General features: G+C 38.7%; 1 pseudogene; it reads right to left on the reverse strand.

The window, feature by feature from the left end:
- Positions 1-3,736: 3,736 nt before the first annotated feature.
- Positions 3,737-5,644, reverse strand: LOC138491724 (TBC1 domain family member 15 pseudogene; annotated as a pseudogene).
- Between the last annotated feature and the right edge of the window lie 668 nt (positions 5,645-6,312).

Consider the following 6,312-nt stretch of genomic DNA (forward strand, 5'->3'; position numbering starts at 1 on the left):
CAATCATTAGCTTTGATGTTCGAGGGGGCATATTTTGTTCATGCTAACCTACCCTGGGCAGCAGAGGCAGGTCATACATAACTCCCTCTAATGTATTCCTTGTCATTCCGTCTCCCTAAGTGTGTAGGTGCACATAAGTGATAAATACATGTTACTTGGACTATCTTGGAGTTGTGTTGCAACATGAACATTGTAAATATGCCTATCTGAAGTTGTGCATTACTTCCTATGCATCTTAAAACTTTCTAACCTACAACTGCTTTTCGATACAATGCAATGGAGATCATGTTTGTCAAAATCAAAACTTACATGGGCAGGAGCAGTTACGTTTGCACTTAGGTACAAAAGGTTCCCTCTGTGCAATGTTTCCCATTTGTACTGCAAAGTGCAAAATGTAGGTGTAAAAATATAGCAAAAATAACTTGACACTAGGGGTGTACCGAACTTCCGCTTCGAGTAAGTATTCGGCCGAATTCCGGCTGAAAAAAAGCTATTCGGCTCTTGCCGAATACTTTGACATTCTCATTTAAATACAATGCAACATGAATTCAGAAAGGCAAATATAGATTTCAGTTTGTAAAACTGAATAGAATTAGACCAGACAAATTGCTATCACACAGCTGAAAAATATCTTATATTGTAATCTGCTCTTTAGAGCATGCTTTGTTACAGATTCTTAGACATAAAAGGTGCTCACTTTTATACTTAGTCTGCACCAATACAGGAAAATCTTTTCTTTTGGTGATTGTTTATATGCAATGTGCACTTTTTTTCAGTTGGAAAAGAAAAACTGAAAGAAATGTGCATAGATACTTTCAGTTCCTGTCATGTCACTTCCCATTGCGTACGTCATAGTCCCCCCTATTCTTTTTTTAAGGACTTGAGTCCAGAGTTTAACATTATCTGATATTTTATCAGGAATTATAAGTTGCATATGTTTGTGTATTGGCGAGAAGGAGTGGCTAAGATAAGTGAAAAGTGAGCAGCATTTGTTTGGGTGGGGTGAATAGTTGTGAGATGGAGTTCACGGATTCCAGATTTCCGCTTGACTTGTGTCCTGCATGAGCCAACATGAACCATTTTATACATTTCTATGTGAGCTGCACAGAAGTTTCGAAACTCGACCACACTGACTTTGCAACTGGATAGATAATGCAATGCATCTGATTCACAATGGCAGTCCTTTTGCATTTGTGAAGCCTCCTACTTTAACTGGTACTGAATATGCAACAATATTCTGTACATTTGGTCCCTTCATTTTGGTTAAATCTGTTTTATTTCTGGATTTTATGCCTTAAATAAAGATGGTACATTTAATTACAATGAAGAGAAATAAAAGTATATAATGCATTTAAAATTGTTCTTTATTTGTTTTTTTAATAAGTGTGTTTTTTTAAGTTTGAAACATGATTTATTAAATAAAGCAACTATTCAGCTTCACATTCGGCTCCGGCCGAATAGTTAATAAACTATTCGGTATTCGGACGATTACTAAATATGCTATCCAGTACAGCCCTACTTGACACAGTACTTCACAGTGCAAATTGAGTAAAAGCTGCCTGCCAATTATGCATTGCAGGTAGCATTTAAAAGCGATTCCTGTGGAATCCACCTGCTTTTTGATGGTGTAAAAGGCTGGCAGAATCCATAGCAATCCACAGGTTCGACACCAGCATGAAAATCTCACTCTGGTGGAAATGTCTCTGTATTTGTATGGAGGATGGGATGGAGGGGGCAGAAATGGTAGTACCGTTTTGTGCCCCTCCCTGCCATACAATTAATGCAAATATGGCATGCAGTAAAAAGTGTAACATTTTTACGTATGCATTTTACATATAATTTTTGTTTTACCCATAAAGAAAATGACCTCCAATGTATTTTTTTTTATTGTAAGGGATTGGGATAAAAAAAAACAATGTAATATCATTTAGAAAGTGATGGCTTAAAAAAAGGCGCTAAAAGCATAATAATGAAAAGTATAATAATAAAAATATCCAGACATGAAAAAGACAACTGAAATTCATTTTTATAAAAGCAACTCATCTGTTCCCGATGGCTTACGAGGCTCTCGTTTTCTCTTTCTAAGGGAAGCACAAGTGTCTTTCAATATATCAACCTCTTCTCTTCATACAAAAGAATGATTGGAAGACGTTGGCTGAAAGGCCTTGAGATCGCCCACTCGCAGCTGCAGTGACATACAAATCAGCCTTCGCCTTTGGAAAGACATGGAAACCTGATCAGTCCTCTCAGAAGTGACAAGCTCTCCGTTGGTAACTAAAGCAAAGACGTCAGTGACGGGCCCTGCAAAGGTTGCTCTGGAAACTCCATTTCTGAAATTGTGCCCGCTTCTCAAAGGTCGAATCACATATGCCTTTGAAATTACATTAATTCTTCCACTCGAGGTACTTTTCCAGGAATGCAGGTGTTTCTAATTCGGGAAGAAATATTTAAATAATATAACACAGCTCAGTCATGCATGGCCTTTGGGGTGGCTCTTGGCGTTAATTCACAATTTTGAGGAAATCTGCTACTTTTCAAAAGTAAAATGCGCATTATTATTGAAAGGCCTTTAAAAACAAAATATACATATTTCAGTCGAATTTAGCCTCACATGAGAACGCTCTATGTAACTTCCAATCAGGGTTGGTTAGACTGCAATGTAAATCTAACCTGCTGCCTTGTGGCCTATGGTACTTTCAGCGATTAAGCACCAGGGGGCACCATAGTGGATCTATAAGGAAAGAAGAATCTTGCTCTCTTCAAGGCGAGGAAGCGTTCAAAACGTCATTCTCTCTGATGTGCCATGAATCATTGCACTGTTTATCAGTGGCGGAGTCCGGTGAAGTGGGGCTGCCATATTGACATAGGCAGTCTTGTTCATACGTATGTATGTGTTATTTTCGAAAACAAAATACCGAATTCTAATATTCAGATTTTTGTGCCCTTTTACCCCATTTCACAGCATATATATGCGGGGGGAGACTCCCCACAACCGTTCATAGCATTCCACATTTTTTATTAAACCCCCTCAACGCCCACATATATATGCAGCGAAATAGGTAATTTGAAATTCGGCATTTTAGGATTTGTCATTGTCTGCAGTAAAATTATAGTCTAATACCGTTCATACATGACTCTGCATTCCCTTGGGTTGAGACCTTAGATACTATATTGTGAATCCTGGCAGTTGAGTCTTATTAATACTGGTCTGATACAGATTCTTATTTCCAGAACCGGATGGCTAGCTTGGCGTAACAATGTAACCACACATAGGCTGAAGTGAAAAAACAGAGTCTGGACATTTGTGCAACTCTCTTGGACTGTTATTTCATGCATTGGTGATTTGTAAGGTGACAAAAGTCAGCACAGTTGCTTAACGGCACTTCTAAGTGAAAGCTAAAGGGTACACGAAAACTGATCTTTGACAGGTTTTCGAAACCTTTTTGCTCAGGATCATGCCAAGGAGAAAGGGGAAGATGAAGAGCACAAGTGTAATAGGAGATATTACGTGAAACATGGGAAGAATCATGTCATGGCAATTATTATTGTATTTATTGAGCGTGCACCCAGCATCGAGAAGCAACGGGCCGCGTTACAACAATACAGACACACAGCGGAGCATTTTTAATTTTTTTATTTTTTTTCTTCAGTTTTTTTATATAGATTTAATGAAAGGCATCTTGGTAGATAAATACTTTATGAACATATTACAAAATCTTAAATCAATTCACTTCTTTTATCAAATATCAAAGCACAATTTTTTGCCAAAGAGCAGCGTCACATTGTCTCTAGCTGGAACAGAAACTGCTTAATTTCCATACATGGCGTGTTCATTTGTTGAATGAGTTGATTTTAAAGCTGCTGGGTCACTGCCTGTTCCATTGTGAGATATCTGCGGTAATGTGTCATTTTGATATGCTGAATTGTGAGAACTTCTTTCAATAGTACTTTCTTTTGCACTTGCATCTAAATCAGTTGTGGTATTGTGATGGTTATTCACCCCAAAGACTTCACACACTGTTTGCGGTAATTCCTTGCATTTCATCATCTGCAAACAAATTGCTTCTGCTTTACAAAGCACATCGTCAACATCCAGTTTCATTGATAGTTGGTTAATGTGCTTAAGGATTTCATTGAAGCCAAAATTGTGATCCATTATTTGTGGTTTTTCGGATTCCAGGATTGCACAGCAAATAAGAAGGTGGAAGTTTTTACATGGTAGTCCAGTCCACATCACCTCCCACATCCCTAACATATCTTTGAAAGAGAATTCCCTTTTAAATCTGATCAAAAGCCACCGAAAACAGAAATAAAGGTATCCTGAATCTTGAGATTCAAGGTAGCTGCAAAATCCACTGTCCAACAACCGAAGTAAAGCACTCAGTTGTATTAGCTGAATCATCAAACCATGCATTTGTTCCTCAGAATTCTGATGCATTTGATCCATGTAGGATACAAAGCACCAGAAAGCATCTACTTCATTTTCCATAACATACAAAACGGGGGAAAGCAAGTGGCTCATTCCTTGCACATATCCCAGATCAAAATCATACATGCAGTACATCATAAAAATGTCATGAAGCAAAATTAAACTTGGATTATCCTGTCCTTCATAAAATGTGTTTGTTCGGTCCTTCCGATTGACATCTTTTTCTATTAGACTTTTATAATCTCTGAATCTTGAATTTCTGTCCTGTTGTTCCACACTCACTGATTTCCACTGAAGTTTCATTCTGAAGTATCCATCTGTTTTTGCTTTCTGCAATTTGAGCCTTTCTTCCTTTGCACTGTTCCATGAATAATAATTCAGAAGAAACATCCAAACCACTTTTCTTTTCTCAGTGCATGGCATACTCCCCCTTTGAAAATGATTCGCTTCATATAATCGACATTTAATATTCTTCCTTCTGCATCCATACAGTTTACCCATTCTGCTTGCGAGACAGGCTCTCTCCTCCGCACATTCAGCCTTTGTCCTACATCAATTTGTGTGATTACTTCAAATCCAGGTCCTTCCTGTTGGTTCATTTTTAACTGTGGAATAGTATCACTAAAAAAATCTGCCATTTCTTGAGATGGTCGGTGCTGAATGGCAGAATCACTGCCCCGCAAATTGTAAAAGATGTAATTTGTAACTTTGCAGAACCCCACCATGGTAGCTGTGTATGGGTCCTTCTTCAAATCGTCTATTACACCAAATGTTGGCTCATCTATTAAATTCTCAAACGAATGAGTAGGACTCTTGTTAGGATGTTTCACAAGAAGAATTCTTCTATCCTTCCCTGATTTGCAGAGTAAAACATATTTTCCAGGCATTTATTGAACAGCATGAGGATATCATGATGGAATTGAAGGGTTGGTAGAATCGCATCATCCTTCGGACAGAAAACAACGGATGTCAATAAATTATCTTCTTTGATCTTTTTGATCAATGCAAGATCTGCAAGGCTGAATCGGAAAGAACATTTGCTTTGGCTGTTCAAAAGGCATGAAGAATCTCCATTTGCATGATGTTTCTTTTTAAAGGACACTGTGTTGACCATGTCCCATTCTGCTTCATAACTATTCTGATGTTCTGTGCTATGAATGGCTTGCTCTTTAGACGCCTGCATCCACTCCACAACTGAACTCTCACAGGGGATGTTATTTACATCAAAATGATCTTCTAATGGTCTAAATTCAACTATTACATCTGCATCCTTTTCAAAGACACGCAATGTCCCTGAAATCAGATTATCCGGGCTATCGATTCTCCCAGAGCATGAGCGGACCATTTGTCAGAGGTAACAACAGACGAGGTATACAGCAGGGGGTGGGGCACAGAAAGGGTCAGATTGGCCCCTCAGCCTTTCGGCCCGTGGCCGGGCTGAAATCGTCCCTGGGGACGGTTTCTGGCCATGCCTGGGCCGGTTTGGAAGAAAAAAAATTAAAACATGTGTTTTTCTTTTCTCCGCATTTCTTTTTTTTCTTTCAAAAAGCCTTTCATCCTCCTTAGGTCGATAAATGAGTACCAACAAAGGTTGGATGATATTGTATGCATATTTCTTCTATAAAAAAGTGCTTAAGCATAAGTCCTTTATAATAACATATTATCATTTGGCCTTGGACGTCTGCTTGGATTCACAGTAATTTAGTGTACTTAGGGACAATGCTATTTGATGCCACTTCCTGTTTTGTCAAGGGGTGAAAGGTGGTGTTTCATCGCTTCCTAGGATGTCTCTTTGGGGTGATGTCATTAGGGGTCAAGGGTCGTGAGGTGAGGGGTGGGCCACTTTTCCTTGGGTTACCAGGCCTATTTCTTGTCCCAGTCCG

The sequence above is a fragment of the Ambystoma mexicanum genome, chromosome 10, assembly GCF_040938575.1.
Source record: "Ambystoma mexicanum isolate Mex_15411 chromosome 10, UKY_AmexF1_1, whole genome shotgun sequence".
Lineage (NCBI taxonomy): Eukaryota > Metazoa > Chordata > Amphibia > Caudata > Ambystomatidae > Ambystoma > Ambystoma mexicanum.